Here is a 12,597-nt window from a genome sequence, read left to right as displayed (position 1 = left end):
TCGTACAAGATCTAATCAATAACCAGCTACAGCAACAAGGATTGTCCAACTATTTTTTGGTAGAAAGAGCGCATCGAGTACCGGGGGGCAAGACCAATTGTGGTGCGCATCATCAATTTTCGAGACCGTGACGCCATTTTGCAAGCAGCACGCATAGCTCCGCCGATAAAGGTTGACAACTCTGAAATTACACTCTAACCAGATTACACAATGGCGGTTACACAACAAAGGCGCAATTTCGCAGAAGTCAAAAGGGAACTGCGTGCTAGAGAACTGAAATACTCAATGCTTTTCCTGGCAAAACTGCGCGTCGTGTCAGAAGGGAAGACATGGTTCTTCGAGACACCAGCAGCGGCAGAGGACTGGCTGAAGGGATGGCGCCCTGCCAAGTGATCAAAGACACAGGAGAAATCCCAACACGCTAGCTGAAAGACAAATGTGGGTTCCGAAAAAGATTGCACAATGATTCAAAACAGGGTCACAGTGAATCAACAGCATGGTGAGTCAAATCGACAGGCTGAGACATCAAAACAAGACGCTAAGGATAAACCGCTGTCATGATTCGGAAACCAGAAGAAGGACACTGCCCGCAGCAAGACCGTCACAACGAACACTGATTGATGTAGAACACTGAACGGGGGGCGAGGGTCCCCACAGGTATGATCTAGCGAACTATATATAATACCGTACCAACAGACTTATCTGATCGGAGAGACTCGGTCCGGTCACGGATTGACTCACCCCATACTACACGAGAAAAGTTAGAGATTTAAAGCACTCTGCTCAGTTGGGGTGGCGGGCAGTTCCAGAACCGCCGGGCAGGGAGGCCGAGTGGGGGGAGAAGGTTGGGGATAGCATAAGAATTGGCAGGTTATGTTTTAAATTATTTGTTTTGATTTTTCTCCATGAAAGGTTTTCAGACAATGAGCATTATGCATGGACACACAGACTGTATTACCATTTTGTACACAGAAAGATTGTACTAGACACATATGGCAGATACATCACCACAACTTGAAGATCCGAACGCCCGCTCGCTGACTCCGCAGTTGCCGGTTCCCCCCCTTTCCTGTCATATCTTGGAATGTAAACGGGCTGGGTGATAAGATCAAGAGGGGGCTGGTTCTCCAGTACTTAAAGAGTAAGGCCCCGACAGTGGCACTGATCCAAGAGTCGCATCTTGTGGGTACAGCCTGTAGGGCGCTAGACCGCTGGGGGTTTAAAATGGCAGCTCACTCTGAGTTTACCTCAGGCTCCCGGGGAGTGGGTATATTGATCCTTAAAAGCTCGCCCCTGATTCTGAAAGGGGCGTGGACGGAAGACCAAGGCTCCTTTGCAGCATTGTCATGCCAATGGGAAGGGAGAATGTATAATGTGGTTTCGGTCTGCATCCCCCCAACATTCCATCGGACAGCACTCCAAGACCTCTAGTAATTTCTGCTTGGCCTTCCGGAGGGTGAGCTGATTGTAGGTGGGGATTTTAATGCTGTAATAAATACCACTATAGACCGCAGATCACCCAGAGACCCTACTAGACCTAATCAGGCTCTGAAAGAATTCATAAAGGCGCTGGGACTAATCGACATATGGCGTGTTAGAAACCCCACCGAGCAACAATACACTTTTCACTCCGGAGTGCACAACAGTCTCTCAAGGATTGACTACATCTTTACATGAGCAATAACCCCTGGGAGGATCATTGACATATCACATTTACCAAGGGGCATCTCAGATCACTCACCAATACAATTTACATATGCATCAAAGGTCTCAGGTAGAAAACGAGTCTTTCCGCTCTACCCAGGGTATTTAAAGGTCCCTAAGATTAGTAAAGCACTCCTGAAATCCACTGGACAATACTTTGCAGAGAACGAACACTCTGTGAAATCAACAAGCATTTTATGGGAGGCATACCAATCAGTGATTCGGGGGTCAGGCTGTGTCCTTAATCACCAGTCACAAACGTGAACAACAACAACACCTAGACGGCTTGGAAGAGGGAGTGCAGCAAGCTGAGATAGCCCACACCGCAAACACTAACGACACCACAACACAAGCTTTAGCACTAGCGTGTGAGGAATATAGAACGTTTGCACGGGAAGAAACCAAAGTTTAACACATTGCCATCCAGCACAGGATATATGAATTAGGGAATAAAATGGGCAAACTATTGGCATGGTTGGAAAGGAGAGAAAAGGCGAGCCAATGGAGCCCTTATCCCACTGTATACTTTTAAAACGTCTCAGAGTAGGAGGGTTGGATAATGTCGCACTTAAATGGATGGCTTCCTTTCTGCTGGATAGGAGCTTCCAGGTGTCACAGCGTCCACATATTTCCAAAAGCATAGCTCTGCCGCAGCGGGTCCCTCAGGGCTCCATCTAGAGCCCTACCCTTTTTAATCTGTATGTCATACCCCTGGCAGAGATCGTGGAATGACAGGGCATCTCCATTGTGTCAGATGCAGATGAAAATCACACACCTCTGATGGAGCAGCCATGAAATTCTCCTCGAGCTTGAAGGACTTTGCCTCCTGGATGACAAACAACTGCCTTAAATTGAATGGCAGTAAAACTGAGATTATGGTGGTGGGGAAATCCCCCTCCATTTGGTCATCGGCATGGTGGCCGCAGATATTGGGCCCGATCCCTACTCCAAGTAAACAGGTCAGAAACCTAAGAATATGGTTAAACTCCAATCTATTGCTTAAGGCACAGACCAGTAAGGTGGCATGGAAGTGCTACAGAATTCGCAGAATGTTGCGGAAAACTCTGGACGTTCTTCCTACCCCGGATAGAAAAACCCTGGTCCACGCCTTGGTAACATCTCAACTGGACTATGGAAATGCTCTTTACTTAGGAGTAACTAAAAAATGTCTTCATAGGCTACAATGCATCCAGGACACGGATGCCCACCTAGTTCTAAAGCTGCCCAGGAGAGCTTCTATGGGGAAGGCTCTCGATGACCTGCACTGGCTGCCGGTTGCAAAAAGAGTCCTTTTTAAAGCTTTATACATTAGCCACTGTATCTTACAGGGCAAAGGACCGAGCTATCTGCATGGCTTACTCACGCCTTATAATCCCACATGCCATCTCAGATAAACCGGGATCTATCTGGTCAGACTCCCTAAAGGAAAAAAAGATAGAATGGGGTAGCGATCTTTCAGCTATTTGGCAGCCAAAAATTGGAATGCTTTTCCTCTTTCTCTCAGCTCGGAATCTTCAGAGGCTCTCTTCCGGAAAAAACTGAAAACATGGCTGTTTCAGGTTTAGGTCCTTTATTCTGTCCTCCTTCCCTATAGAGTTTTGCCTTAGCGCGGGGACACACCAGTTGGTGTAACCATGCGCTTTGCTAGTGCAATTAAAATTATAAAAGGACCGCTGCTTGTCATTGATGTGGGTGGATTGGGCATTGAAAGAGGGGATATAGAACTCAACATATACCACAAGTAGTGCACAAAACAAAATACAATGTCACAATTCTGAATTTGGGACGATATTTGAAAAAGAACATACAATTCTTGGCCCCAGTACTACAGCACAATATGAGAAATAAAGTGCCATATAACCTGAGTTATTCACAGAAAAACCATGACCATCAATGATAAATTGGCAGCCCTGGCAATTATGGCGCTTGAGAGGGGAGTAAGATTGCTTACTTACAGCGGTCTTAGAGGTTGATCAATATTGCCCATATATTGATGGAGAAGTCAATGGTCATCCCATTAGATTTTTTAATTGATACGGGGCTATCCATTCTAAAGTTCAGTCTGCGGAAGTCCAAACCTACCCCTCTTGAGAAAATAGGGATTAGTAACACACAAATTGTCAATCATATGTTAGTGGGTGTGACAGTCAGGATAGGACAGATGCACAATAAACATCTGTTTATTCTATGTGATTCAAGTCCAATGAACTTGTTTGGAAGGGATCTTCTTCCAAAATGAACTGTGTTATCTACTTTGGAGTGGAAACACAAGATGAGGATTCACTTTTTAAAATCAGCACAGAATATTCCAAAGTTGATATATACCCAGATTTTAGAAAAAAAAAATCTCCCTCCTGATTTCAGACTCACAGTTAGAGAAAAAGTCTGGGATTTTCCAGGAACAGAAATAGGATTAATAGAAACAACAGAGCCAACAAAGATACGGATAAAACCAGATGCAATATTTCATAGAAATAGATTTTTTAAAAGAGGCAGAAGAGGGATTTAAACCTGCAATAGAGAATATGAATGATCAGGTAATCCTTGCAGATGTTGTTAGCAGTTTATGCAATTCTCCTGTTATAGAAATTAATAAACCGAGAGGAAAATGGAGACTTAAACTAAACCTTTGAAAGATTAATAAAATTGTGGTTCCTTATTGTTCTGTTACCGAATCCAGCAGTATTCTTTTTCCAAGATCCAGCCGAGGCAGGATGGTACACAGTCACTGACTTGTGCCAAACATTCTTTTTTATATTATTGCACGAGGATTCACAGTTCCTCTTTGAATTTAAATTTTTGAGTAAAGTATTTATGTGGTGTGGAATCCTACAATGGTATAAGGAGAGTCCTTTGATTTTCTCCCATATTTTAAAAAACAATTTGGAAGGTTGGATATTGCCATGTAGTATATAGATGACCTTTCATTGGGATCCAAGTCAAAATAGGATTGTAAACTGTATACTAGTGCATCCATTCTGAAATTGAATCCCCGGACCACCCAAAGGGAGGTTTGGATGTTTCTGGGAATAGTAGGTTATTGTAGACAATGGATCCCAAATTGTTCCCAGTTAGAAAAATCTTTAGCAAGGTTAACAGTTGTATGTGATTTCATAGAAAAACAACTTAATGAAATACAATTACTGATAAACTATTTAATTTAACAATTTATTAGAAATGTTCTAAATGAATGGTATTTATTTATTTTTTTCAAATTTGACTTCTGGATACTTAGGGGCAGATTTACAATAAGTGGAGCATCCCTGCATATTAGCAGGGATGCGCCACTTATTGTGCGCCGCAGCTCCGCCACCATTGTGCGCAGCATTTACAATGCACCATGGGTCAAAAACGGCACAGATGCGTCACGCATCTGTGCCGTAAAGGCGGCGCATTGCTGGAGTTGCATCGCAAGCGTGACGCAGCTCCAGCAATGCTCTGGGGGGCCCTATCTGTCCAATGCTGTGTCAATCCTTACGCCTCCTTCAAGGCAGGCGCAGGGTTTTGACGCAGCATGGGCAGAAAAGTGACTGAGTGAAATCTTGTAAATTTCACTCAGCCACTTTTAGGAGGTGTTCCTGCGCTGGAATGCCCCCCCCGTGCAGGAACGCCTCCTTCCGGTGCAGGGCTTTACAACGTGACGCATCTCCTAGATGCGTCATTTTGTAAATATCCCGCACCATGGCGCATGTTTTGCGCCGCTGCTGCATCACCAAAGTGTCGCAACGGCGGCATAAAAGAGGTGCAAGTGGCTTGTGAGTCTGCCCCTTAGTTTTTAAGGTGTAAATAAAGTGGTTGCAGGTCTTCCAGAAAAAATGTTGTCGAACCTATTTTTTTCAAATCTTTATGTCAGTGGACATTTTTTCTGATGTATATATTTCACATTATCAAGCAATTACTTTGGATGCTTTTAATTCACTGATCCCATTCCCACCCTAAACACCATCTATCTCTGCACACTAAAAATGCTCCCACCCATAAAATATACCCATCCCTGACTCCTAAGCTCCACATCCCTGAACTCTTGAAGTCTTTTTCACTACTAAAATCTACCTAGCTCCTAATCTAAAACCAATCACTACCACTCACCTCCACCCATTCCTGAACTGTAAAAACCCTTTCCGGCATTTTAACCCCACACATTCCAGATCCCGTAAAAACCTGCACTACCCCTAATCAGCACTCATATCTGAACCCTAAAAGAAGACTACACCACCCCAGAAACCCACCCATTTATGACCACTAAAATCCCTCACTACCACTGAGCCCCAGCATCCCTTAACCCTAAAAACTTTTTCTATGCATTAACTATACCTATCGTTAAACCCTTAAACCACCCTAAACTCCACCCATTCGTGAACACTAAAAATCCTTCAACGCCCAGAAATGCAACCCATTACTGAAACCTAAAACACTCACAAGTTCTAAACTCTATCCATCCATAAAACCTAAAAAACCTCAACACCCATCCCAAACCCTAAACACCCTCATCACCCATAATCTTCCCTCATCCATGAACCGAAAAAAACCTCACCTACCAAAACTCAACCCATGTCTGAGCCCTAAAAACCCTTGCCACTTATAAACTCCACTGTTAGACCTGTCATCCTTAAGGTGGTATTCTAACAAACCTCTTACTAGCTTCCCTCTCCCCTAAACATGGTAACATTTGTGTATAAACTATTAGCATATTTAATTTGCTTATAAACCCCTTGTAAGGTGATATACTATATACCCAGGGCCTGTAACCGATATGCTAATAGTGGAACTGTAGCACATATTGCGCCACCCACACAAGTAGTCTCAAACCTTTCCCAAGTTTGCCATTGCAGTGCCTGGGTGTGCTGCTTACTGCCACTTCTACTTGGCATGTAAAACTACTTACCAAGCCTTAAACTCCCCTTTTATTACACACAGGTCACCCCTAAGGTAGGCCTAAGGTATCCCTATGGGGACATGTACCTTTATGTTTTGCATGTCCTGGTAGTGACAAACAGACTATTTGATTTTCACTGCTGTGCGACCAACCCCCTCTGATGTGTTAACATTAGAGATTCCTTAATACACTTTAAACATGTAATTCCTAATTAAAAAGGATATCATATTTGATATCTTTGGAAAGCTATTCATAAATACTCTTTACTGGTAAAGTTGGATTTAACAATACTATTTTGTAAATGCCAATTTCATAACCTCCAAACAAACATCCAGCAACAAAGCAGATATGCAGCCATCCTAATCCCTTGCCAGCAGTCCATAACGAAGGAAGAAAACAAATACTGACATCCAAAAGAGGTAGTAGGATTCCAATACCTGTGACATTCAGTGCGATCATGGATGAAACAAGTTGATAACTACGGAAGTGGTCAAACAATTGGGTAGGCTTTTTTTAAAGTTTATTTATTTATTTTATTTTGAATGTTTTATAGAGCGCAAACAAGACCCTTACTGATATCAGAGCGCTTTACAATAGATGAGGTTAATTATATAGTACAAGAAAGAAGGTAAATCAAATAAACATAACTTCTTGAGCAACATAAAGCAAAGCAATAAGGTTCGAAAACATGCGAGTCCGGGTGCGCAATGCCAAAGTCATTGTGTTCTTTGAAGTAATGGAAGCGAGTTGATGTCAGCCACGAGTCCTGAAGAGAACCTCAAAATAATAATGGTTCAAAACAGATTGACACACATTCAGCCAATGAGTGCACAATAATATTGAGTGTTGGGACCTATGGTAGATGGCACTAAATATCACTCCTTTATTTCCAATCAGCTCATCACCGTGAGGCTGATAAGCCCAGTATGGAGGAGCTTACATTCATGTGGTAGATGATGACAAAGAGTATTTCCACTTAGGCATTCAAATTCAGAACTTTCTTACTTGTTGGTCATAAGGTATATGATGTTTTGTAATGTACATGATTGTAATTGAATTTGTTTTTTGTGGCGTGGGAGATATGTTTTGTAATGCATATTTGTGTTAGGTTCATTTTTTTTAGGTGTTTAATGCAATTTGATACATTGAAATCATTTTTGCTATGGCTGAAGTATGAAAAAATGTACGCAGATCACGCCTATTAAGTACAGTGGGTGCAAAAAAAACAAAGGTGTGTAGTAATAAGGTCAGTACTAGCGATTGGAATGGTGTTTTGTATTTTGAGTGGCCTAGCCTTACTGACTTTTTCAATCAATCAATGACCGAATCCTACTCATGGATCCCTAAACCCAGTTCTGTTCTTTCAGGACAAATTGTGTATTGTGAGTAATACTGCAAAACTACAACTGTAACACAAAGCTTATTATCTCTTTTCCTTCCTCCTAGGAAATATACCAGCAGGGTATGGAGAGATACCTTGCTGTGGAAGAAGAAGTAACGTACAAAGTAATCTCAATAGTAACTGAAAAGTATGAACAAAAGCCTCACCTGTAACCAAACCAATTGCATTCAACTGCATTCAAACTGTATTTACCTGCATTATTCCTACAAAAAATATATATACTACCTGTACCAGGCCTGGCTTAGTTTCAGAAAATAAAATATAGCTAAATAATATTTTTATACAGATTAGACTGAGTTCAAGTCTTTGAGTGTGTGACATCATTTATTGCCTGAGTCTGTACAACAAATGCTTAGCACTACCCTCTGATAAAGCCTTACTGTTCACCCACACTACCACAAATAGAGAGTAAGGAGTTATCCACTTTTACCTCTGCCTACCTTCAATCAATCAATCAGGGTTTCGTAGAGTGCACTAATCACCCATGAGGGTCTCAAGGCGCTGGGAGAGGAGGTGTGAGCAGCTCTGTTGGGGTCTTTCGAAGAGCCAGGGCTTGAGGTCCTTTTTAAATTGGTGCAGTGTCAGGCTTCGTTGGAGTTGCAAGGGGAGTTTGTTCCAGGTCTTGGCTGTGAGGTAGGAGAAGGACCTTCCACCTGCTATGGTCCCGGGTCTGGGCTGTGAGGTAGGGGAAGGACCTTCCCCCTGCTCTGGTCCTCTAGACACCAGGGACAGTGGCTAGGACAATTTCAGGTGAGTGGAGGTTTTTCTTGAGGGCGTGGAAGGAGATTCGGTCATTGAGGTATTGGGGTCCAGTGTTGTGGAGTGTGTGTGAGCAGTTTGAAGGTTCTTCTTCTTTTGTCGGGGAGCCAGTGGCGGTTGCAGAGGTGTTGGGTGATGCGGTCATTTCGTGGGACGTCGAAGATAAGTCTGGATGTGGCATTCTGGATGGTCTGGAGTTTGTGGAGAAGTTTTTGCTGATTCCGGGTTAGAGAGCATTTCCGTAGTCCAGTCTGCTGGTGATGAGTATGTGGGTGACGTTTTCCTGGAGTCGGAGGGTATCCACTTGAATGTCTTGCGGAGTATGCAGAGGGTGTTGAAGCATGCAGAGGATATGGCGTTGATCTGGTGATTCATGGTGAGTGAAGAGTCGAGTATGTTGCCGAGGTTGCGTACATGGCCCATTGCGGTGGTTGTGTTTCCGAGGGTGAGGGCGCCACCAGGTGTTGCCCCATGCAGAGGGGGTAGAGCTGAGTACGAGGACATCTGTTTTCTCTGAGTAGAGCTTCAGGCAGCTCTTGCTCATCCAAGTCACGTCTGCTTTCATCCCTTCTTAGAAATTGAACCTAGTGGTGTTGGATTCCTTGGTGAGGGAAATGATAAGCTGGGTGACAACGGCATCTGAGACAATGTTGAGTCTGTCGTTTTTGATAATGGTTGTGAGGGGGCCATGTAGACGTTGAAGAGTGTGAGGCTGAGGGAGGATCCTTGGGGTACTCTACATCTGATCTCTGCCAGTACTGAGAGGAAGGGCGGGAGTTTTATTCTCAGTGTTCTGCTTGATAGGAAAGATCATATCCAGTCTAAGTCAATTCCTCAGATGCTGATGTTGTGGAGCTTGGTGGCTAGTGTGTGGTGTGAGACGGTGTTGAAAGCTGCTGATAGGTCCAGGGGGATGAGGGCTGCCATGTGGCCTTGATTGAGGAGAGCAACGATGATGTCAGTGGGGGCAATGAGGGGGGTCTCGATGTGTGGTTTCTGCTGAATCCGGATTCAAAGGTCTCTAGGATGCTGTTGCTTTCTACGAAGTGTGCTAGCTGGATGTTGACGGTCGTTTCAATGACTTTGGCGGCAAAAGGTAGCAGTGAGAAGGGCCTGAAGTTCTGTCAAAGTAACTTCTCCGATAGTGAATGTGGGAGGATACAGAATGTGCATACAGCAAGTGACTATTTTGGAAACAGTGACCACATACAGGTCACCGGGTTTCATCCCGCAGCAACCTTGATAATCTAAAATTAGATAGCTACCATTAGACAGCAACAAAATTATATTTGCTCAGTTGTAAGGAGACACACTTCAAATAACACACTAAGGGGTCGATTACAAAGGCGGACGGAAGGACGACCGCCGGCCTGGAGTAGGCGGAAAATGCCTTTTTTCAGTCCACCTGCCGCGGGCACTCCGTCCGCCATATTAGGATGGGAAACACTGTCAAATGTCCATACGCGGCGGAAAAGCACGCACCGCCGCGGATGTACACCCCACCCCACGGCGGACGTAACCAATCCAGAGACACCGCCGTACGGAATGACGTCTTCGACCATCCTCCAAATCACGATGGCGGAAAACACACATCAAATCGCTGCGGAAAAACAACCTGCCTGAACACGGCGGAATCACCACAGCGGAGATACAACACATTGCAGAGATACCCACCACAAGCACATCGCCGTCATGGACCCAGCGCTACATGCATTTCCGATACTCTTCGTGCTCCACCACCAGCAAGTCATGGCCCATCGCTGACGACGACGCAGGTACGCCAATACACCAATTGCTGTCCGCAGGGGAATACCTGCCAGGGCTGTGACGTAGGGAGGGGGAGTGTCATGTTTGAGAAACTGCATTTACGATCGCACCAATATATCAACAATTCAAGTACACAACCAGGAATGACAAACCACGACACATGATTAACTTGCCTTATTAAACATAATAGGGGTATAATCGTATACTACCCAAGAGCATGGGCACTGGGTAGAACATGCATTATCAGAACAGCAACAGGGCAGTGTGTACAACAGAGCAGGTACATCAGAGGCAGCACATGAGAGGGGCTAAGTGCATCAACAGTCCATGGCAGAGAACATAGCAGGTACTTCAGAGGCAGCACATGAGAGGGGCTAAGTGCATCAACAGTCAATGGCAGAGAACATAGCAGGTACATCAGAGGCAGCACATGAGAGGGGCTAAGTGCATCAACAGTCCATGGCAAGGCACATGTACATCAGAGGCAGCACGTGAGAGGGGCTCAGTGCATCAACAGTCCATGGCAAGGCACTGGTACATCAGAGGCTGCAAGTGAGAGGGGCTCAGTGCATCAACAGTCCATGGCAGAGAACATAGCAGGTACATCAGAGGCAGCACATGAGAGGGGCTAAGTGCATCAACAGTCCATGGCAAGGCACTGGTACATCAGAGGCAGCACGTGAGAGGGGTTAAGTGCATCAACAGTCCATGGCAAGGCACAGGTACATCAGAGGCAACACTAGTACGTGGGTCAAGCGCCCCGGCCCAAGGTCAATAACAATGCAAGGGTGGTTACAATGGACAATCGAGACACAAAGTCAAATTACATGTGAGTGATGGGAGCTACACCTCACAGCACAGAATCTGGTGGACTGCTTGAACTAGTCGCCTCGGACACACTGCCAGCACCAGATACAGGAGTGTGACACACAGCCACAGCTCTAGTGACTGACACATGAGCCATAGACCCAGACATACTGCCAGCACCAGAAACAGGAGTGTGAGACACAGCCACAGCTCTAGTGACTGACACATGAGCCATAGACCCAGACACACTGCCAGCACCAGAAACAGGAGTGTGACACACAGTCACAGCTCTAGTGACTGACACATGAGCCATAGACCCAGACACATTGCCAGCACCAGAAACAGGAGTGTGAGACACAGCCACAGCTCTAGTGACTGACACATGAGCCATAGACCCAGACACATTGCCAGCACCAGAAACAGGAGTATGAGACACAGCCACAGCTCTAGTGACTGACACATGAGCCATAGACCCTGACACACTGCCAGGACATGTCCCTGTACACTGACCAACAAATACCATGCCAGCATCTGACATATGAGAGTGGCTGACACACACAGTGCCAGTTCCTGAAACAGGAGAGGGCACAACTGACACAGTGCTACTACATGATGCATGACAGCGAACAACAGAAACAGTGCCACTATCTGACACATGAGAGTGAACGGCAGCTGACCCAATAGGACCACTGAAATGATGAGCCACAGTATGGGCCAGGAGGCAGGGTGGCTCTGGGAGCTGGGGACAGCTGTACTGGAGCGACATTGGGGTGGTCAGGTCTCACTGGTGTGTGTCTCCGTTTCTTTGTGAAATGTAGGGGCACCCTGGACATGACTGGACTGGTAAGTGTTGTGGCCTCATCAGACATCAAAGAAGGATCATGTCCTTGTGGTGGTCTGCTCTCTGGGGACGTGCTGGACCCTGCTTGACGTTTGCTGTGGCCCTGCCTTCTGCCCTCTGCATCATGTGTAATGGGGGAGGCAACAACAGTGTACTCCTTATTCTGCTTCTGCGAGGTGTGGATGGGAGTTGAGGTATGTGGGGACTCCACCGCTGACACATGTGTTTTACGTTCCTTCAACAACATCAGCCTCAGGGCAGCCAGGGGTGATGTATGCCTGTCCTTGATGGAGCTCGTGTCCATGGGAGAACCCTTGGCCCTGGGAAGTGCCTTGGATGTAGGAGGTGTCCTGTCTCTGGAATGTCCCTGATCCCTGGGTGGTGCCCTGTCCCTGGGAGCAGACTTGTCCATTGTAGTGTACCTGTCCTTTGAAGTGTCCT

The 12,597-nt window shown here is 45.4% G+C and overlaps 1 protein-coding gene and 1 long non-coding RNA gene across 2 annotated transcripts in view; one reads left to right on the top strand and one right to left on the bottom strand.

Moving 5' to 3' along the window:
- LOC144821436 (uncharacterized) overlaps nucleotides 1–8,228 on the top strand; it is a 310,881-nt gene extending 302,653 nt beyond the window's left edge. The window contains exon 3 of the long non-coding RNA XR_013608350.1: nucleotides 8,027–8,228. This is a non-coding gene — a long non-coding RNA (uncharacterized LOC144821436). The remainder of the gene's footprint in view (nucleotides 1–8,026) is intronic.
- Nucleotides 1–12,597, bottom strand: part of SLC2A9 (solute carrier family 2 member 9) — a 2,336,117-nt gene that overhangs the window by 2,224,701 nt on the left and 98,819 nt on the right. The gene's annotated exons all lie outside the window — the stretch shown is intronic.

The sequence above is a fragment of the Lissotriton helveticus genome, chromosome 2_2 (genome assembly GCF_964261635.1).
Source record: "Lissotriton helveticus chromosome 2_2, aLisHel1.1, whole genome shotgun sequence".
Taxonomy (NCBI): Eukaryota; Metazoa; Chordata; class Amphibia; order Caudata; family Salamandridae; genus Lissotriton; species Lissotriton helveticus.
Note: the sequence above shows the minus strand (reverse complement) of the source record. Positions and strands in the feature narration are given on the sequence as shown.